At 42.3% G+C, this 21,993-nt stretch overlaps 1 protein-coding gene and 1 non-coding gene across 4 annotated transcripts in view; both read right to left on the minus strand.

Annotated features, from left to right (window-relative positions):
* Positions 1–21,993, minus strand: part of ARHGAP35 (Rho GTPase activating protein 35) — a 134,944-nt gene that overhangs the window by 34,609 nt on the left and 78,342 nt on the right. The window lies entirely within an intron of this gene.
* LOC111823931 lies at positions 12,710–12,816 on the minus strand. The gene has a single exon (XR_002827040.1). It is a non-coding gene; the product is annotated as a U6 spliceosomal RNA (small nuclear RNA).

A 21,993-nucleotide genomic window follows, 5' to 3' on the forward strand; every position in this document is an offset into this window, starting at 1 on the left:
GGGGGGTGGGGGAAGAGACTGGACAAAAATCATACACCTATGGATGAGGACAGTGGGGGCGGGACAGTGGGGACAGAGGGTGGGGTGGGAACTGGGTGGAGGGGAGTTATGGGGGGAAAAAAGAGGAACAACTGTAATAATCTGAACAATAAAGATTTATTTAAAAAAATAAGTAAATAAAATAGTCAATACCTGACTAGTTAGTCAGTCAGGGGAACGGACCTCTTTCCCCTTATATCAACGGTTCTCAACCTGTGGGGCGCGACCCCTTTGGGGTCGAACGACCCTTTCACACGGGTCGCCTAAGACCATCGGAAAACACATATATAATTACATATTGTTTTTGTGATTAATCACTATGCTTTAATTATGTTCAATGTGTAACACTGAAAATACATCCTGCATATCAGATATTTACATTACGATTCATAACAGTAGCAAAATTACAGTTATGAAGTAGCAACGAAAATAATTTTATGGTTGGGGGGTCACCACAGCACGAGGAACTGTATTAAAGGGTCGCGGCATTAGGAAGGTTGAGAACCACTGCCTTAGATTGTCAAGTAAGAAAATGACAACTACCAAGACAACAATAGCTATCTGATATAAATGAATCAAAATTATACCTATTTTTTTTTGTCAGATTGGCAAAAAATATATTCCTTCGTGTGCCACAGAATTCTAGTAATTAGTGTATGTGTGCCATGAGATGAAAAAGGTTGGAAATCACTGGTGTAAAGGAAGACAAAGAAAGATGTTACCTGTTCAAGTTCACAAAACAAACTAGAAATTAAAAATTCAACTTATAACAATCTCACTCTGATGATATGGTAGGACATCTGGTGGCACTGGGGCAAGAGTGTCACAGCAATAAATCATTACTAAAAGCATATTACCTGCGTGACACTATACTAAATCCCATGTATAGTGGGGATACAAAACTTCACAGCACTGTCACATCCTTTCAGGAGGTGATCACTTAGGGAGACAGTAAGGTAAACATGTGAAGAGTGAAATCATACTTAAAACATAATAAAAGGTAAGCCACAAGGTAGAACACAGTGATGGCTAAGCAGAGTACACAGACCATAACTGACACAGAAACCTGAGGAGGGAAGGCGAGGTCAGTTCAAGTATAAGGACGGTCAGTCAGTCACAAATCCATCTGTCATCAAAGACCCAGCTGGATTTGCTGAAACCAGAGTGGAAGAGGAAGGCAGCGGGTGAAGGGACACAAAAGGGAAGAATGATGAGACGGGCTGCAGGAATTTTTAGTTAGAGAGTGCCCACATATAGAAGGCCCAATCTGGTTCAAAATAAGGACTTACCAATTTGGTGTTTTTTCAATTTCCTATCTTGAACGTCTCCCCACAGTGCTATATTTACCAGCGTCCCCTTAGAACAGACTGGTACTTTCTTTAAGATTTCCTCCATGTGTTGAGGATGTGTAAGATTTAAGAAGAGGCCTCTGCACACTCACCTGAAGTTTACACAAATCTCATGGTATTGTCAAGACATGGAACAAATGAGAGGTTGTCTTATATTAAGAGGGCTGGCTTTTGTAACTTAGCCATTATTTCTAAATCATGATAAAACAGAGCATCTCACACAAATATGCTATTAGCACTAGCAAGGTCGATAGTGTGTGCATGCCAGCAAGTGAACAGAATACATCTCAATCCCTAGTCAAAGGTGACAATTAAAAAAAATATATTTTTATTGATTCAGAGAGGGAGAAGGAGAGATAGAAACATAAACTATGAGAGAGAATCATTGATCAATTGCCTCCTGCACGCCCCCTACTGAATCGAGTCCACAACCCAGGCAGGTGCCCTGACCAGGAGTCAACCAGTGACCTCCTGGTTTATAGGTCTACACTCAACCACTGAGCCACACCCAGCTGGGCAAAGTCGACAATTTCTGACCAGAGGAAATGTTCAAACATCCAACTATGCTTTGACTCACACAAAGTTTCCAGAAAGAACCTTCACAGCAAAATAAAGGAATCCTGGCTGCTGAAAATTTCCCACCGTGGAGTAACACCGCCAGGCAAACAATTCCTTGGAATCCCCATTCCCCTACCTCCCCAGAGCGGGCCAGGAAAGATAAAAACAGGCATGTTTCCTTTTTATTCGGAGCAAACAATTTTACTGTAAAAGATACAATTATCTGAAACAGGGACTGGCTTGAAAATGACTAGGAAGAAGCAGCAGAGAGTAGAGATTAGGACGCAGTGAGAAGAAAGCTCGAGGAAAATAAATCATGAACGAGGCGGCTCAAACGACAGAGAGCTGGACTCTTGCTCAGCAGTACAGCTTCTCAAGCCTGTCTACTGACTGGGCGTGAGGGCTGGTGCTGGGATTTCCCCAAACACAGAGCCAGAAAACCAGAAACCCCAGTGACACATCAGCTGGCTCCCAGACACATCATTATTCTTCAAGGGCCTCAAGGTGAGAGACACTGTCACACATTCACAGCCTTTCTGAGTGCCAACAGCATCGCTTGTCCAATCTGGGCAAGACAGGCCAGGACTCCGACTTCCAGCATAAGGCTCTCAGGAACCTCAGCTGCATATGGTGGGAGGGGAGGAAAGCCCTTCAACTCTTGGGGTCTTATCTGCAAAATGAAAGAGTGGGACTAGATGCTAAAAAAAGCACCAAGTTTTATTGAAGTACAACACACACTAGTAAGTTTATAGAGAAGTGTAGGAACAGCATGCATTTTCACACATGGCACACACTCATGTAAATAGCCCCCAGATCAAGATAGAGAATAGTCCCAGCCACCCAGAAGCCCCTTTCAGTCCCTGCCCCTGGTAACTGCTGTCCTGCTGTCCTGATTTCTAACAGCATAGGTAAATTTTACTTGTTTTTCTACTTTACATAAATAGAATCATACAGTATGTATTCTTTTATTTCTGACTTATTTTGTTCAACATGTTCCTGAGATTCACTCTTACTGTAGAAAGCTGAACTAGATGATTTAAAAAAAAATGTTTTTATTGGTTTTAGGAGAGGAAGGGAGAGGGATAGAGAGATAGAAACACTGATCGGCTGCCTCCTGCACACGCCCCCAACTGGGCATGTGCCTTGACTGGGAATAAAACCAGTGACCTCCTGGTTCACAGGTTGACACTCAACCACTGAACCACACAAGCTGGGCGAACTAGATGATTTTTAAAACAGCTTCCAATTCTAAGATATTATCATTTTAAGAACACTATGCCACTCTTATACACTGTTGATGGGAGTGTACTCTCAACAGGATTTTGGCAATATCCATAAAAAGTATAAAATGTACATGCCTTTCAGTCCATTCTGAGGTAATTATCCTATAGATATACTGCACACGTGTACGTATGTATATACATGCCTATAGATATCCTTGCAGCATTGTTTATAAAATAAAAAAAAAGACTGGAAACAATGCCTTACAACAGAAAACTGATTAAATAAATTACGATATATCCAGACCAAGATATTCTATTCAGTGAAGAGCAAGGGGAGGAGGAGGAGAAGAAAGTAGAAGTAATAGTAATAGTTGACTTTTAACTATATCTACCAATATGAGAAAATATCCACAATGTATTCTTAGGTAGAAAAAAAGCAAGTCATGGAACAGTATGTTTAGTGACCTCCTGGTTCATAGGTCGATGCTCAATCATTGAGTCACATCAGCTGGGCTTTACTTTTTAATTTAAACAATGCGATAGTTTAATTTTTTAAAAAAGTAATATGCATTTATTGTTAAATTTATTTTCATACAATATAGTAATTATACTAGTATAGAGAGTAAATAGTACAAGCCCTATTTTTCACCACTACCTTCTCAACAACCGCCCCCCCAGAATCACCTGAGACACCCCTGAAATTTTTGTGTTTTCATTAAGTCATAAACATACAAGTTTTCTCCACCTTATAAATGGGCTCATGCTGTACACATTATTTTGAAACTTGCTTTTCTCACTTTATAATAAATTGTGGACAAATTCACATATTGGTACATATAGGTAAACCTCATCCTTTTTTTTGGAAGTTATACATTGATTTATTTCTATTAGATAACAGATATTGTTCTTATTAAATCATAGAACAAACCAAGAGGCAATGTTATGGAAGAAAGAAAGGGAAGAGGGAAGGTAGCATGGTGGTAAAGAACTATTTAGAATGGAAGTGGAGAGCACACTGTGAGTATGGGATTTTGAGAAAAGATGAGAAGGCTTTCAGAATTAATTTTGAATTTGAATACTATCCTTTAGAGTGATTGGAAACCTCAGTTTCTAGTAGCTGAAGAATTTGTTCAACAAATTTTTATTGATCATTTGATATGTACCTAGAATTTCTCAATTTAATGAGATTTAATATAATCAGATGGAAAATACAGTAATGGGAATTCTGTAACGGAATAATATTCTCGAGGAGACATGTTGGTGATACATAATAGATGATCAAAGCATTGTTGTTGTGGGACAAATGAATGAAGCTGCAACTCATGTGTAGCAGGTATCAGGGCTCCTCAAAATCATACTGTTTGACTCTATTGGAATTGCCTTAATTCCACTGAATGCAAGCTCTCTCAGGGAAGGACACAGATTGACCCAACTCTGTACACCCCAGAGTATACAAAGCCTTGCCCATAGTTTCATGTGATCAGCATACAACATATTTCTCAAGTGAATGAATGAGATGGTCTTCCAACGGAAGCAACTGCCTCACTCTGCACCAAGGAGACTTCTATTTTTCCACCTCCTTCCTTCATAATTCCCATTACTGTCTTTTCAAACCTCATCTTTTCAACACCTGCCTCATAACGCTGCTGTATGGATGCATGATTCTCCTGTTAACAAACAGCCTGTGCACTCCTTTGTGGACGTATGCCAACATTTCCAAAGAACAAATTCCAAGAAGGGCCAGGACCAAGGGCATAAGAGTTTAAAAATTTAACTGATACTAGCAAATGATCTTTTAAAAATATATATTTTTATTGACTTCAGAGAGGAAGGGAGAGGGAGAGAGAAACAGAAATATCAATGATGAGAGAGAGTCATTGATCGGTTGTCTTCTGCATGCCCCACGCTGGGGATTGAGCCTGAAACCTGGGCATGTGCCCTGACCTGGAATGGAACCACGACTTCCTGGTTCATAGTAGATTCTCAATCACTGAGCCACCCCAGCCGGGCTAACAAAAGATTTTTTTAAAAGGCCATATCTATTTACATTCCCACTAACAGTACACAAGTGTACCAATTTCTAAACATATCACCTCTGATTATTTTTTTAATATATATTTTTATTGATTTCAGAGAGGAAGGGAGAGGGACAGAGAGAGAGAAATATCAATGATGAGAGAGAATCATTGTTTGGCTGCCTCCTGCACCACCCTCCCCGCCCCAGTGGGGATCGAGCCTGCAACCCGGGAATATGCCCTTGACCGGAATTGAACCTGGAACCCTTCAGTCACCAGGCCTACGCTCCATCCACTGAGCCAAACCAGCCAGGTCTTGCCTCTGGTTATTTTAAATAAGGAGTACTATTTTACAAGAACAACAAAAGATTTAAAGAGAAGTTTGAACCCTGGCTGGCATGTCCAATGGTTAGAGTGTTGGCCTGAGGGTTCAATTCCCGGTCCAGGGCACGTACCTGGGTTGGAGCATGAGTGGGAGGTGGCCAATCGATATGTCTCTTTAACATTGATGTATTTCTCTCCCCCCCCACCTTCCACTCTCTCAAAATCAATGGAAAAATATCCTCGGGTGAGGATTAACAACAACAACAAAAAGTAGTTTGAAACCTAAAGACCTAGCAAAAAATCCAGTTTTAAGTTAACAGCTGGGGACTATTTTAAAAACTAGTCCCAATGGCCAGATTTGCCGAGAAGGCCAAGGAAGATCTGACTTATTGCTGTGCACATGTCCCCACCACAAAGAATGCTGGCTCCGGACATTCTGATCAGAAGCAATCAACCTACTCTGACTGCTGGCTGCCGAGGTCTATGTTACAATCAGGCATGAGACGTAAAGCTCCTGCTGCCATGACTCATGTTTTTCTGCCATATGAAAACTTCCATTTTAAATTATTCAGTTGCAAAACCTGGTTCCCAGCTTCTAGGAAAGGCCAAATCTCATAAGGGCTAGCACAGCAGACAACCAGGGCTGCTAGTTACAGGAAGCGGTGCAGACTTTTAAGTCAGCAAGGCCCTTGTAGATGAGCTAGTCTAAGCTGCTTCTCATTTTAAAATTGGGGACACTCGGACCTTAAGGTATAAGTAAATAAGGTGAAGAGTTTGAGCTTCAGATTGGATGGACATTTGAGCTGACTCTGTTACTTATTAGTTAAGCCAGTTAAAAAAATTTTTTTAAAAAAATTCTCACCCGAGGACATGTTTAGAGACAGGAGGGGTTGGGGGAGAAACATCAACTGCTTGTCTTCCGTTCGCGCCCTGACTGGGGATCAAACCCGAAACCTAGGTATACTGCAGGGGTCCTCAAACTACGGCCCGCGGGCCACATGCAAATACAAATATTGTATTTGTTCCCGTTTTGTTTTTTTACTTCAATATAAGATATGTGCAGTGTGCATAGGAATTTGTTCATAGTTTTTTTTAAACTATAGTCCGGCCCTCCAACGGTCTGAGGGGCAGTGAACTGGCCCCCTGTTTAAAAAGTTTGAGGACCCCTGGTATACTGTATGCCCTGACTGGGAATTGAACTGGCAACCCTTCTGTGCACAGGATGAAGCTCAACCAACTGAGCCACACTGGCCAGGCTAAGACACTTAAAAAAAAAGTTTTTATTGGTTTCAGAGAGGAAGTGAGAGGGAGAGGGAGAGATAGAAACATCAATCGGCTGCCTCCTGCATGCCTCCTACTGGGGATCAAGCTTGAAACCCAGGCATGTGCCCTGACCAGGAATCGAACTGGTGACCTCTGTGGTACATGGGTTGACGCTCAACCACTGAGCCACACCGGCTGGGTTATTTAAGCCACTTTTGATTAAATGATTTAATTTTCCTCAATAGCAGCTCATCTTTAAAACAGGAAAACAGTAGTGTCTACTTCAAAGGGCTATATAGGGATTAAGTAAGAAAAGAGAAGAGGGATTAGCTTATAACTTGCTCTCTCCGTAAGATCACCCAGAAAGTCTATGCAGTCAGGCACAGGCATTCCAATCCATTGGTATGCTAACAGAAAAATGTACAAATCCCAACACCAGAAATTCTAAGTGAAACACTTGCCTATTCTGCTGAGACAACTGACAGGTGGCTGTGGTTGCCCCAAAGTCCCAGTCTCCTTTCCAGGGAACAAAGAAGAATGAATTCCCTTGTCCCCCTGTGCTTGCGCTAAGCCATGTGACCAGTTCTAACCAATGACTTATGAGCAGAAGTGAAGTGAGGCTGAAGCATTTAATTGCTGGAATGAGACCCTCCAGAGGTCTCTCTCCCTCTGCACTTAGCATCATTCAAAAAGGGGGCGGGAGGGGGGGCTGCTTGTCAGCTGGGTCCCTGAGTGAGGACAATGAAGAGCAGAGGCCCGAGGACAAATATCATGGATTAGAAAGAAATCTTTGCTCTTTAAGTCACTGAAATTTTAACTTGGCCTAATGTAGAGAAAAAAAATTAGCTAAAGAAATGATAAGTAAGCCCTGGCCAGTGTGTTAAGTGGTTAGAGCATAGGCTCACGCACCGAAGGGTTGAGGGTTCAATTCCCGGCCCTGGTTGGGGCTCATGCGGGAAACAACCAATCGATGCGTCTCTCTCACATTGATGTTTCGCGCTCTTTCTATCGCCCTCCCTCCCGTTCATTCTCTCTAAAAAGCAATGAAAAAAGTATCCTCTAGTGAGGGTTAATTAAAAAAAAAGAAACAAAAAAATGATAGTCATTATTACAGTTGTGGTTTAAAAAAATAGTCTAAAAAGGAACTTTGTTCTTTTTATGTAGCCTCAAAAATGAAAACCTATGAGCTCTCCATCATACATGATCCAAGGGAGCCACAGGGATGTGTAGGTCTGTCACCCACCAACTCACCAATGGCTTCCTGTCCTGGGGATTAGACTGGTCTGCATTTACTCCTGCAGCACACTCTACCTGGTAATAGAGGAAACACATCTTCCTCAAGTTTCTCAGCAGAGCAATATCCACACACAGGATATGGGTACCAGAGCACATGGCTCTAACTGACATGCTAATAAAATCAGAGGGAGACAGAAATAGCCGGCTAATGGAGAGAAGGCAGGAAGGCATCTAAGCACATCCTCCTTACTAAACCCTCAAGCCACTCCCAAGACAAGAGACAAGATCGGGTTACCTTTAAACAAAAGCAGCAATTTCCCAACCAGTAAGAAATTCTCATCATAGGCCAAAAAAAAAAAGGGGGGGGGATGGATTTCAGAATGCTAAATTTATTACAGTTAGAAGACAGTACTTAGTTTTAAAGTGGCAGAATAAAAATGACTTTACCCCTTATCCTTTGGAGAACCACACAAAAGCAGCCAGGAGAATTTCTCGAATCAGAAACATATCTTTGACAAAACCAGAGACATCTGTGACCTCAAACCCCAATATGTGATGAGTAAGAACTGCTAAATGCTATAAAGGTCAAATAGGGTGTTTTGGGAAAGCAATGAAAGAGAATGGCTGTTGGTATAGATGTCAGACAAAATGTGCGAGTACATTTCTACGAAGTAAATGTTTCACTCTAAGGGGAGAACACCAGCAACCCATTGTTCAAAACAGTGGGAACTGGCTCAGGGACTGGTGACTGAGGCTTCCTCTGAATCAGCCTGGCACGAAGAATCATACACACAAGTCAATCCTACAGGAAGCAGTCTATCAAGGAGGTAGGGTGACAGAGAGAGACTGCCCGGGGTATTACAATGGCCAACGCCACATGTCTGAGGACAAGAAAGGCTAGAAGCACCATTCACACATGGAATATTTAAGGAAAACTTCTGCTAAGCTAGCCTCTCACCAAAAAAATTTTCTGCAAATTCTAAGACTAGAAAGGAATCACCTTATTCAAAGATGAATAACAGTTTTAAAAGGATGCAGTACATACTGAACTATACATTTATTTATTTTATTATTTTTTGCCATTTCGGTCCAGTTTATTATATAATCTAAGTTAGGAAAATTGGTATTCACAGATAAGTAATCTTTGTCCATTAAAATGACATTAGACTTGTTTCTGAAGGTTAAATAATAAAAAGTAACTCACATTGATTTGTACAATAAAAATGAACTTTTCATCCATTTCTATTGCCCAGTCTAATTACTGAGGAAATTTCTATTCTTCAAAAGATACTACAAAGACTCTTAAAAATCAAGATTTAGATAAGGGGAAGATTTTTCAACATTTAGAATCAAAGTATTCTGATCCAGAATACAAAGAGAACTACAAAATGACAAGGAGAAAAACACACAATCTATTAGAAAAATGAACAATCTATTAGACTCTTCACAAAAAAGCTATATAAAACAGCCAATAAGCATATGAAAAGCTACTCAGCTGCTTTAGTGTCTAGAAAAATACAAAATACACGCAAGCTGCAATTAAAAAAAACAAACCCTCACAATATCAGTGTTGGTAAAATGTAGAGTAATAGTAATCTCATACTTTGGGAGTATAAATTGTTATGACCATTTTGGAAAATTATTTGTTGTTATCCAATAATGTTGAATAGACACATATCTTACATATCACTTCTAGGTATAGTATATAGCCAATAAGAATACTGCATGGAAAATTGCATGACAAGTTAAGAGACAGTAGAAAAAAGGGAGAAAGGCTTTTATATGTGCCTTTAGAATACTTTTTCCCTCATTTTAAACATGGATCTTCCACTTTCAATTTGCACAGGAACCTGCAAATTATGTAGCCAACCTTCACCGGGAGTCTTTTGTTCAGTGTTATGTGAAATGCATCTATACTGTAGCGTGTGTATAGCTAAGGTTTGTTCATTTCCATTGCCATAAAGTATATTCCATTATATAAATGCACTATTCATTGATTTACTGTTTTTGACATTTGACTTGCTCATTTTAGCTCTTATAGAAGGAATCACTATGAACATTCTTATATTATATTTATCTTTCGATGGACTATACATTTAAATTTTGTGGTACATTTAAATTTAATGCTCAACATTTCCAGGAAGACTACCAGCAAAGAGGGAAGGTACAAGAAAAACCCAACTGCAAAGAACAGTCACCAAAAATGCTGCCATGTAGTAAATGAAAATATATTCCCATGAATTAAAAACAAATGACAAGTGCAATCCCCTCTATGAAACAAAATGTGCAAAGCAGAGACATGATCACTTAGAAATGATATTAAATGACAAAAGTAGGTAAAACATTTAGAAGCAGAGCTCAGAGAAATAAAAGAGAAAAATGGTATTTTTTCCATTATAGGAAAAAACACACACAACACTACATGGAAAAAGACAAGACATTGCTGAAAACCCAATAAGGGACATGCAGAACCGAAGTTAGGATGACTGGAATGTACAGATTAAAGGGCTCACACCATGTTCCAGGAAAAACATGTCCTGGTAGACTTATTAACTTAAAAGAAACCTTTGGGGCATTTAGGCAAAACACTGACTGTTCTCAGATGTCTAAAATCCACAGTCCATGCTAAAAGACATCAGAATTGTGCCTATAACATCCTCAAGGAAAGAAGGGCTAACCCAATAAATTCACATCCGGCCAAAGAGCCATTTGACTAACACTTGAACATTTAAGAGGAAAAATCTCTACAGAGTAACCATGCTTATGAATACAGTGGGGCCTTGACTTACGAGTGTCCCGACTAACGAGTTTTTCGAGATAGGAGCCATCTCTCGGCCGATTTTTTGTTTTGAGTTGCGAGCTAAAATTCGGGTTACAAGCCAGCTTCAGATACCCCACCGCTAGTTGGCACAGTGAACGTCACAGTGAACGCCACAACATCAGCCCAGCATTCAATTCATTGTAATGGTGAAAATTGATTTGACATACGAGTAATTTGAGTTATGAGCTCCGTCACGGAATGAATTAAACTTGTAAGTCAAGGCCCCACTGTACGGGGTAAAAACTATTAGCAGAGTATTCAGCAGCACATCCTATCTAATAAAGAGGGAATATGCAAACTGACCATCACACCATCACAAAGATGGCGGCGCCCACAGCCGAGGCGGAGTTTCTGTAACACAAGATGGCTGCACCCACAGCAGAGGCTGAGTTCCCGTAAGGAGCCGTAACGAGCAATCTAATGAGCAATCGGCAGGGCCTGAGGCTGCGTGGCGCTGGGCCAAGGCAGGGACCTGAGGCTGCGTCCCCCGTCCCGGCACAGGGCCAGGGGACCTGAGGCCGTGCCCCCCGCCTAGCGGGGCTTGACGGGGGACCTCAGGGTGCACTCCCCACCCTGGTGCTGGGCCGGGGGACCTGAGGCTGCTCCCCCCGCCCCGGGGGACCTGAGGCTGCATCCCCCCCATCAGACGGGGCTTGATGGGGGCCCTGAGGCTATGCCCCACATCCAGTGGGGATTGATGGGGGATCTCAGGCCATGCCCCCCGCCCAGCAGGGCTTGATGGGAGATCTCAGGCTGCATCCCCCACCCCGGTGCTGGGGACCTCAAGCTGCGCTGCTCACCCTGGCACTGGGCCGAGGGACCTCAGGCCGAGCCCCCCGCCCTGACGCTGGGCCGGGGGACTTGAGGGTGCACTGGGGGACCTGAGGCTGTGCCCCCCGCCCGGCAGGGCTTGACAAGGGTGGGGCCGGCCAGGTCTCGCACAATTTTGAGGTGCCTCGGGTGGGTGGGGACTTGACTCTGGGTCCTGTGGCACGCCCCAGACTCTGACAGGAGGAAGATTTTCGTATATATTTTACTAATTTTCTTTCATCTCTGACACTTCTATTATAAAGGGCAAATAGCAATATTAAAATATTTCCTGTAATTAATCCCCTTTTAATGTGCACAAATTTCATGCACCAGGCCACTAGTTTAAAAATAATACTCTATGACCAAGTGATCTGTTTTTATTCACAACACTTGTGACAGCAAATGTGTGTGGGTTTTTCCCTCACATCAACCAGTTCTCCAATGTTCTGAGTAGCAGCTGGGTGTTCAATTCAATTCAATTCTGACACTAACTACTTGGAGTTAGGACAGAACTTACAGGTTAGGGCAGTGATGGCGAACGTTTTGAGCTCAGCGTGTCAGCATTTTGAAAAACCCTAACTTAACTCTGGTGCCGTGTTACATATAGAAATTTTTTGATATTTGCAACCATAGTAAAACAAAGATTTATATTTTTGATATTTATTTTATATATTTAGATGCCATTTAACAAAGAAAAATCAACCAAAAAAATGAGTTCACATGTCACCTCTGACACGCGTGTCATAGGTTCGCCATCACTGGGTTAGGGGCTCAGATCACAAGACTGGCTTCAATTCAGATGCCAGTCACAAGTCCCAGCCTCCTGTACTTCTTCTGACTGATAGACTAGAAGTCGGGGGTTCCCGCACTTCTCTTCAGGAACACATTTTAATTACTATTATTTCCGGTTTATTATAAAGCTTAAAACTCAGAAACAGCCAAATGGAAGAGATGCTAGGGCAAGGTACTGGGGAAGAGGCATGGAGCTTCCATGTTCTCTCCAAGTGTGCCACCCTCCCAGCATCTCAACCAGGAACTCTTTGAACACCAACATTTAGGTGTATTTTTTTAAAAAATATGGAACACTTCAGGAATTTGCATGTCATCCTTGTGCAGGGGCCATGCTAATCTTCTCTGTATCGTTCCAATATCAGTGTATGTGCTGCCAAGGCGAACACAATTTAGGGGTTTTTATGGAGGTCTCATTACCCAGGCATGGCTGTTAAATCACGTGGCCACTGGTGTTTGAACTCAGTCTTCAGCCTCTTGTCCCTTCTGTTAGGTTGGAGGCGGAACTAAAAGTTCCAATTCTCAAATCATCATGCCTTAGGTCCCGGTGACCAGCCCCCATCCTGAAGCTATCTAGAGGTCCCCAGTCATCTCGTTAACTTACATGATTCTCATCACCTGCCCTGGCTGGTCTGGGTCAGTGGTCAGAGCATCGGCCTGCACACTGAAGGGTCATGGTTTGATTCATAGTTGAGGGCACGTACCTGGGTTTCATGTTAGATCCTGGCCTGGTAAGGGCTTGTGCAGGAGGCAACCAATTGGTATCTCTCTCTGCCCGCCCCTCTTCCTTTCATTCTCTAAAAAAATCAATGAAGTAAATATCCTTGGGTGAGGATTAACAACAACAACAAAAAACCCAAAACACACACACACACACAAAAAAACCCAAAACTCACCACCTCAGAGATTCCAAGGGTTTTAGGAATTCTGTGCCTGAACATGGGGAGGAAGACCAAATATCTATTTCCCATTATACCACAGCAAGTATGGTTTATTACACGACTGCTAGGGTGGGTCAATAGTAGAAAATTAGTAATTTAATGTATACTTATATAGATAAAAAAATTATGATAGCATCTTCATAAAAGCGCAAAAGATATTTGATATAATTTAACTCCATTCTTGATAAAACAAAAAAAATTCTTAGTAAAAAAGGATAAATAAATAAATCCTTAAAATGAAAATACTGTATCTATCTCCTCCCCAAAGCTAATAAGAAGCAAGATAAGAAGTTCCAATATTACTAGCATTATTTACTATTGCCCTGGAGGTACTATTAAGCAATATAAAGAATCCAGAGAAAAAAATACCAGAGAAATAAAGATGAGGAAAAGGAAGTAAGCAATAATTATTTACAGATGTTAAAAACTATTTATCTAAATTTAAAAACCCAAGACACTCTGTATCTTGACTGTGGTGATGGTTATACAACTATATTCATTTGTCAAAACTCACCGAGTGTACACTTAAAATTAGTGAAACTGGTGATTCAGTGTATTTCTGCAAATGGATGGATGGGTGGTTCACTATCTAGATAAATGAAATTAGAGGGTTCAGAAAGACACCCCAATACATAAAGGAAGTTGGTATATAAGTGGCTTTCAGATTAGTGGCAGGAAGACAAATCATGCAATAAACACTGTTGTCACAAGTGAAATAATGTTGCATCTTCCACAGAATAAATTACAGATAAAAATAAAGCCATAAAAATCCTAGGAAAAAACTATGGGAGACTTTCATAAATAATCTTGGAGTGGGGTAACCCTTTCTAAATATATCAAAAGTCCAGAAGCCAAAAGAAATAATGGAAAATTCAACTGTAAAAACAAACAAAGGAATAAATTCTATATGGAAGAAAGGTTATAAATAAAGTCAAGCAACAAACTAAGATATGTGAAACTTATATACAGACAAGGGAGCTTGCTAGTTTAGGGGACTGGGATAAAAGGCTAAGAGGGGAGACATACTTTTCCACTGCATACTGTTCTGAATTTTTAACAAACACATGATTAAAAATAAAATAGTGGGCTGGCTTGTATTTTGTCTGAAGTCATCTTTCCTACTACTTTGGAGTCGATAAGTATTCTCTTTTGTGAAATAAGTTAAAAAAATATATATATATATATTTAAATTAATGTCCTTGTGTGGCAGAACAAAAGCTGGCACTCCTCTGTCACCCCCAAAATGCTAAGGGTAACTGTAGTGGCCTACTAAAATCAAAGTCTGCGAGACCCATAGTGCAGGTCAAGATTAAATTGACAACCTTTTAACAGACAAGATATGCAAGAATAAGACCAAAGTTATGATAATCCAGCTCCTGATCTGGGAAAGCATGGCTGTCAATCACCTCTAATCTTTTTTTTAAAATATATTTTTATTGATTTCAGAGAGGAAGGGAGAGGAAGAGAGAGACAGAAACATCAATGATGAGAGGAAATCATTGATTGGCTGCCTCCTGCACACCCCGCACTGGAGACCGAGCCCACAACCCGGGCATGTGCCCTTGACCGGAATTGAACCTGGGACTCTTCAGTCTGCAGACTGACGCTCCATCCACAGAGCCAAACCAGCTAGGACATCACCTCTAATCTTTATAGCATTATTAGTCCTCCCTCGCAGGATTGTTGTCAAGACTAGATGAGGAACAGCACCTAAGACATACCTATTCAAGAGTAGCTGAAGGCCTTACTTCTACTTTTCAAATTATGAGACCAACATACCGCAAGACAATTATAGCTGCAAAAAAGTTTTATAATTTACATTTCCATGTGTCTGTCTTTTGATCTTTAATATCACTCATCCCATAGCAAACATAGGTAAGGCAGGTGATCTTTGCTCTGCATTGAAGAAATTAAGGAGCCCTGGCTGGTGTGGTTCAGTTGGTTAAGCATCGGTCCCAGGCACTGAGAGGTCCCCGGTTTGATTCCCAGTCAGGGCACATGCCTGGGTTGCGGGCTCGGTGGGGATGTGCAGGAGGCAGCCAATCGATGTTTCTTTCTCTCTCCCTCTCCCTTCCTTTCTCTTCTAAAATCGATTAAAAAAACTTTCTTTAAAAAAAAAAAAAAAGAAATGAAGGATATGAGAGATAAATTGGCTCTGTTCTCAGTCTCGGTTGAACACAGGCAAATCCTTCCTCTTATACCTATTTCCCCATTCTCATTTCCTAACTTCGAAGGGCAGGGATCATGTCCTATAATTGTCTTCTGGACTACTGAAGATGCTCAGTAAACATCCTCATTGCCTGAGTCAGATGTTCAGGTGTCTGCATTAATCACTGTGCCACCACAGCAAATGGTCATCATGCCCAACTTCACAAATGTGAATAACTGAAAAAAACCTATTTGGATGCACAAATCATCTAATAGCTTAGCCATACATTTAATAGTTCAAAATAGACTTTAAAAAAAAGATGAAAAGGACAGTACCATCTGACTAGCAATGTTAGAAGGTTTGCTTTAAGAATAGCTAAGAATCATTTGTAATTAGTTTGCTGAGAGCAAGTATTTTTCAAATGCTTAGAAGTAGCTGGTTGCCCTAGCCCAGTGGTCGGCAAACTGCGGCTCGCAAGCCACATGCGGCTCTTTGGCCCCTTGAGTGTGGCTCTTCCACAAAATACCACGTGCGGGCGCGCATGCACAGTGCGATTGAAACTTCATGCGCAGAAGTCGGTATTTTGTGGAAGAGCTGGTATTTTGTGGAAGAGCCACACTCAAGGGGCCAAAGAGCTGCATGCGAGCCGCAGTTTGCCAACCACTGCCCTAGCCGGTTTGGCTCAGTGGATACAGTGGAATGAAGGGTCCTGAGTTTGATTCCAGTCAAGGGCACGTACAGGCTCGATCCCCGGCCCTGGTCAGGGTGCGTGCAGAAGGCAACCAATCGATGTGTCTCTCTCACATCAGACGTTTTTCTCTCTGTCTTTCCCTCTTCCTTCCACTCTCTCTTAAAAAAAAAAAAATCAATGAGAAAATATCAAAAGAGGATTAAAAAAGAAAGTAGTAGTTGGTTAAACCTAGAAGGACATATGAACATGTCAATATATTGTTTTTGTCATCATCCCCTTTAACAGACGAGGAAACTGAGGCTTAGCTAGAATAAGTCACTTGCCCAATATCACAGAGCTAATGAGGCTGCAGAACTAGCCTGGCATCCAAGCAGACTGACCCCAGTGGATTGATTGTTCTTCACAGCTTTGCTGAATTCTCTCACTTGTGAAACAATGCTTATAACTGGTGGCAGGATTAAGGCTCCTTTTTACTTTCTTCTTTATATCTTTCAAGAAGAAAAGTATGCCAATAATACAGCAATTTCCATTTTGTAAAACAGACACGCATTTTTTCCTTAAATGGCTTAAGGGGTTTCTTGCTTATATTATTTAAATGCTGCGTAAGTCCTTCCCTTCAAAGATTACTGAAGCTAAAGCTTCCTTTCCCCAAATACAGGAAATATGAAGTAGCGATATTCAGATTAGAGCGATATTGTCGGCCTTCCATAACTGCTGCCAAGAAGGCAGTTGAAAGGCTAGCTGTGTGTGGGCACGGGACGACTCCTCTGGCGCTCTGTCTCTCACGGTGAGGACGGAATGAAAATCATGCTTATCAAGAGCTTAGGACGAGGCCTCCTAAATGTTAATTATCCTCATCATTATTGTTGTTACAACAGCGACTACCACATTCCTTCCATCCGATGAGGTACATCTCAGCCCATTTTTCCAAACTAGGCTAACTGATCATTAATACCTATACTTACTGTGCTGGCCACAACCCCTTTCCCAGTAGCTGTTATCACAAAGATGGGGGCCACTTAGAACCAAGGGGCTTCTTAGAATCAAGAATTGCTATATTGAGTTCAATTCAGGCTAGGTGTTTCCACTTTATTTTTCCCCCTCTAGACCTAGTGATTATTAAAACACCAACAACAAATACGTAACCCACATTTTTCAAGGCTCAGGAAAGTTTTCAATTAAGATTTGAGGTCCTTCACTCCCTTCACCCGTTATAGGAAGAATATGTGGAGAGCCCAGCCCAGAAGTGAAATACCTCCTTATAGTTTAAGTTTCTACAGAAGCCTCTCTTGCTGCCATGGCCCAAATGCCGGCTCCTGACAACCACAACAGAAGAAGGAGTTTTTCTGTTGTGGCTTTTGAAACACAAAAAATAGATCACAAAACAGAAACACTGATTGTAGTTCCAGTTATCAGGAGCTCTGGACTACATACTACAAAGGTCTTATTTCAACCAAATTGCAGCTTACGTGAAAAGATAAATTGTGTTTGTTGTTTAAAAAAACAAAACACACACAAAAAACTTTTGGGAGGCCACCAAATTTAAATAGCCAAAGGTTTCTAGCCAAGAGTGAAAGAACGTAACTGGGGTGAAATCACAAGGCCTTGCATCTCTGTTTGAAAAAGCGGGACTGAATTGCCTGATACCCAAGTCATCTTACATTTCAAACAAATAAACCACCTGAGAGCCAGGTACTACACAAAAGAGTGATCTTATCTTTTTAGACCAGGATTCTCAAGTGTTAGTCTTCCACGTCTTCTTCCACCAGTCTCAGTCCTTTTGACTCTGTTGCCTCAATTCCCATTCCTACTGACCCAATTGTTCTGTTCTGGTCATGTGAACACAAAGATACCTGAATGAGGTATCTGAAGAGCCAGGTCCCATGGGGACACATAAATGCAGAAAGGCTCAGACCCCACCTTAAGGATCTCAGTTCTGATGCCCACAACAGGCACCTTGCCATCTGTATTTATTTGCTGGGGTTGCCATGACAAAATACAATAGACTGGGTGGCTTGAACAACAGAAATTTATTTTCTCAAATTTCTAGAGGCTGGGAAGTCCAAAATCAAGGTGCTGGCCAATTTGGTTTCTGGTGAGAGCTGTTCTTTTTTTTTTTTTAATTTAAAAAAAATTTTTTTTTCTTTATTAAGGTATTACACATGTGTCCTTATCGCCCCATTGCCCCCCCCCCCCCCACTCATGTCCTCACCCCCCTGTTGTCTGTGTCCATTGGTTAGGCTTATATGCATGCATACAAGTCCTTTGGTTGATCTCTCCCCCTACCCCCACCCTCCCCTAGAGAGCTCTGTTCTTTTAAGGACACTAATTCTATCAGATTATGGCCCCACCCTTATGACCTCATTTAACCCCAATACAAGTGAAAAAATGCTATAGTAGAGGCATGTCAACAGTGGGAAACCTCTCAGCTGGTTTCACTCAGTGGTTGAGCATCGACCCCATGAACCAAGAGGTTACTGTTTTGATTCCTGGTCAGGCTACATGCGCCCAGGTTGCTGGCTGGATTCCCAGAAAGGGGCATGCAGGAATCAGCCAATCGATGTTTCTTTCTCTCATAGATGTTTCTATATCTCTCTATCCCTCTTCCTTCCTCTCTCTCTAAAATCAATAAAGATTTTTTTTTTAAAGAGGGATTTGTCAGATGAGATGGGAAAACTACATGTGAGGCAGTAAGAACAGTGATGAGCAAAGACAGGGAGGCATGAAGCTGAAAAGTATAAAGAAAGATGAGGTTTGCCCTGGCCAGGTGGCTCAGTTAGTTGGAACGTCCTGTACACCAAAAGGATGTGAGTTCGATTTCCAGTCAGGGCATATACATAGATTTCGGGTTCAATCCCCGGATCAGGGCACGTATGGAAGGGCAACTAATCAATGTTTCTCTCTCACATTGATGTTTCTCCCCCCCCCCCCCTTCCTCTCACTCTAAGTATCAATAAAAACATATGTTAGGGTGAGGATTACAAAAGAAAGATGAGGCTTGAAAGGCCAGCCAGGACTGGGCGCTGACACCCTACTTACCGTTTTTGGCATTCTCCCAGTTTTGGCTCATCTGCTCACCATGCTGATTTATACCCCTCCATCCTTTCAGTTCTAAACCAATGGTCTATCAGTGGTTGGCAAACTGCGGCTCGCAAGCCACATGTGGCTCTTTGGCCCCTCGAGTGTGGCTCTTCCACAAAATACCAGCTCTTCCACAAAATACCGACTTCTGCGCATGGGCCACAAAGTTTCAATCGCACTGTACGTGCGTGCCCGCACGTGGTATTTTGTGGAAGAGCCACACTCAAGGGGCCAAAGAGCCGCATGTGGCTCACGAGCCGCGGTTTGCCGACCACGGGTCTAGGTAAACCCATGCCAACAATATGGGAAACTGGGTATATATCCAGAGAAACGAAGGGCAGAATGGAGGAAGATTTGCAAAAAGGCAGCTAGATCAAGGGCATTCAAGTCCTCAAGGGTCAAGACTGTTTTCCACACAATGGCCAGTAATTTTATTAAACAAAGGCCAAATATGGTCCCTCCATTCATAACCCCTTCATTGGCTTCTAACTTCTCTCTGAGTAAAAGCCAAGGTTTCACCAAGAATGTTCTAGTCTCAGGAATTTTAGACTCACTGTTCTGTTCTCTGTCTGGAAAGTTCTTTCCCAGGAAATGGCATGGCTCCCTCTCTCATTTCCTTCAGGCCTCCAGCCCTCCTTATCTAAAACTTCAACACCCCAGACATTTCACATCCACTATCCTGCTTCATTTATTCCTCCAGAACAGTGATCACTGAGATTCTTCCTTTTTGTTTTGTTAATCCTCACCCCAGGATATTTTTTTCCATTGCTTTTTAGAGAGAGCAGAAGGGAGGGAGGGAGGGGGGAGGGGTGGGGGGAGGGAGAGGGAGAGGGAGAGGGAGAGGGAGAGGGAGAAAGAAACACCAATGTGAGGAGATACATCAATTGGTTGCCTCCTGCATGTGCCCTGATCGGGGTCAAACCTGCAACCTAGGTACGTGACCTTGACCAGGAGTCGAACCTGTGACCCTTTGATGCATTGGTTGATACTCTAATCACTGAACAACACCAACCAGGGCATCACTGAGATTCTTTATATTTGACCTGGCACTCAATATCTATATGCTGAATAAATGACAGTATCCTTATGGTTCTAGGCCCTTCAGTCCTCTGCCCTCTGGAACTAGGCAGAGAAATAAATGCACAAAGGACTACTTATCTAAAGAGTGAGGTAAAATGGAGATAGCTCTGTGGAAAAAAAACATTCCCAAGTCTTTATCACAGGCTGAGTAAGCATGGAGAAGATCTAAAACAACAGGAAACAAAGATCTCTGACAGTAAGGAGTGAACTGTCTAAATAGGGATTTAAAACCAACCCATGAGATAATCAGAGGACAGGCAAGATATTAATGCTGAAAATTTCGCCTTGAAATAATAAGCTCCCTCCCCTTTTCTGAGTGTTTACTATGTGCCCGGCATAATCAGGCACACGATCTCATTCAATCTCATAGTGCTAATAAGGTGGCTGTCACCAGTAGCTGTGTCTTACAGAGGAAAGCAGTTTAGCTGAGAGAAGTAGCAGAGCTGGGATTTTAAATGGAAGGTCACCGGTTCCAGAGTCCACGCTTGACCCACCCTGCTCTAGGCCCCGAAGGAACGCAGGAAGGGGAGTGTGAGTCACTCTCCCGAAGGGAGAAGCCTGGGCTGGACCTTGGAGGAGAGCTCGGGCCTCTGCACAGGGGAGGAGGACAAAGCCCAGTGGCCAGGAGGGCTTGGCAGAGGGGGGCCCCAGCAAGTTGAGAGGCCCGACTCGAGTGGACGATGCATCTGAGACAGTGCCAAGAAAGGTAACAGCAGCAAATGGTAACTGATCACTTATAACCTGCCAAGTACTATTGTAAGGTCTTTAACATGCTGAGTCATCTCAGTGGCTCAAAGCACTATCTTTATTTTCATTTGACAGTCAAGGAAACTGAGTCACAGAGAGGTTAAACATTTGTTCAGAAGCAGCAGAGCGAAGATCTGAACCCAGGCAGTTTGGCTCCAGGTTCATCCTGAATAGATTATTCAGTGGCAAGAAAATAAGGGTGGCAGGCCACCAAAACATATATAATATGCAGTGGTACGTGCACAGGCGCACGGTCGCCACAGGCACGGGGCAAAAGTCCTCACTTGGCTTTTCCGAGGCCCGTCCCACGTTACCAATAACACTTGCACTCTGTCCTCTCCCCATCCCCACCTCCTGCTTTCATCTGCCCTGATGTGTTTGTTGCCTGGCTGTCTCCCAAAGGCCTCTGATCTAATGGCGAGCATTTTTCCCTAAAGATGTTACCCTCAATTAGTGGTGAAATTTAAATCTGCCACGCAGAAAGCACTCTGCTCATTTACCCAGGCAAATGAGCTAAACCAGAAGGAAGGTCACAGCTCTAAGTATTCTGTCAAAGGCCATTTTTATAGAGGGCTTCCATTTGCAGAGGAGCCGAGGGCCACCTCTGACCTGCAAACAATGCAAACAAGCTGATCTACAGCCACAGCCGTAAGTCATGGCTGCAGGGCTTGGAGATCACCCTCAGAGATACGGGAGTAAGAGCCTGCTTCTGGGCTCTGCCTCATTTTTCCTCCCCTCCAAATGCCCGCAGGGCTTAACCTTTCATTTTGGAGTCTCACTGGTAGGTGTCAATAACACCACCAACTTATCTGTGCTACCAATGGTCAAAAGTTAATCAGAGAGCAATGCCCTTTGATGGCTGGACAAGTAAAAACCA

Source organism: Myotis lucifugus, unplaced genomic scaffold (genome assembly GCF_000147115.1).
Source record: "Myotis lucifugus unplaced genomic scaffold, Myoluc2.0 scaffold_750, whole genome shotgun sequence".
Lineage (NCBI taxonomy): Eukaryota > Metazoa > Chordata > Mammalia > Chiroptera > Vespertilionidae > Myotis > Myotis lucifugus.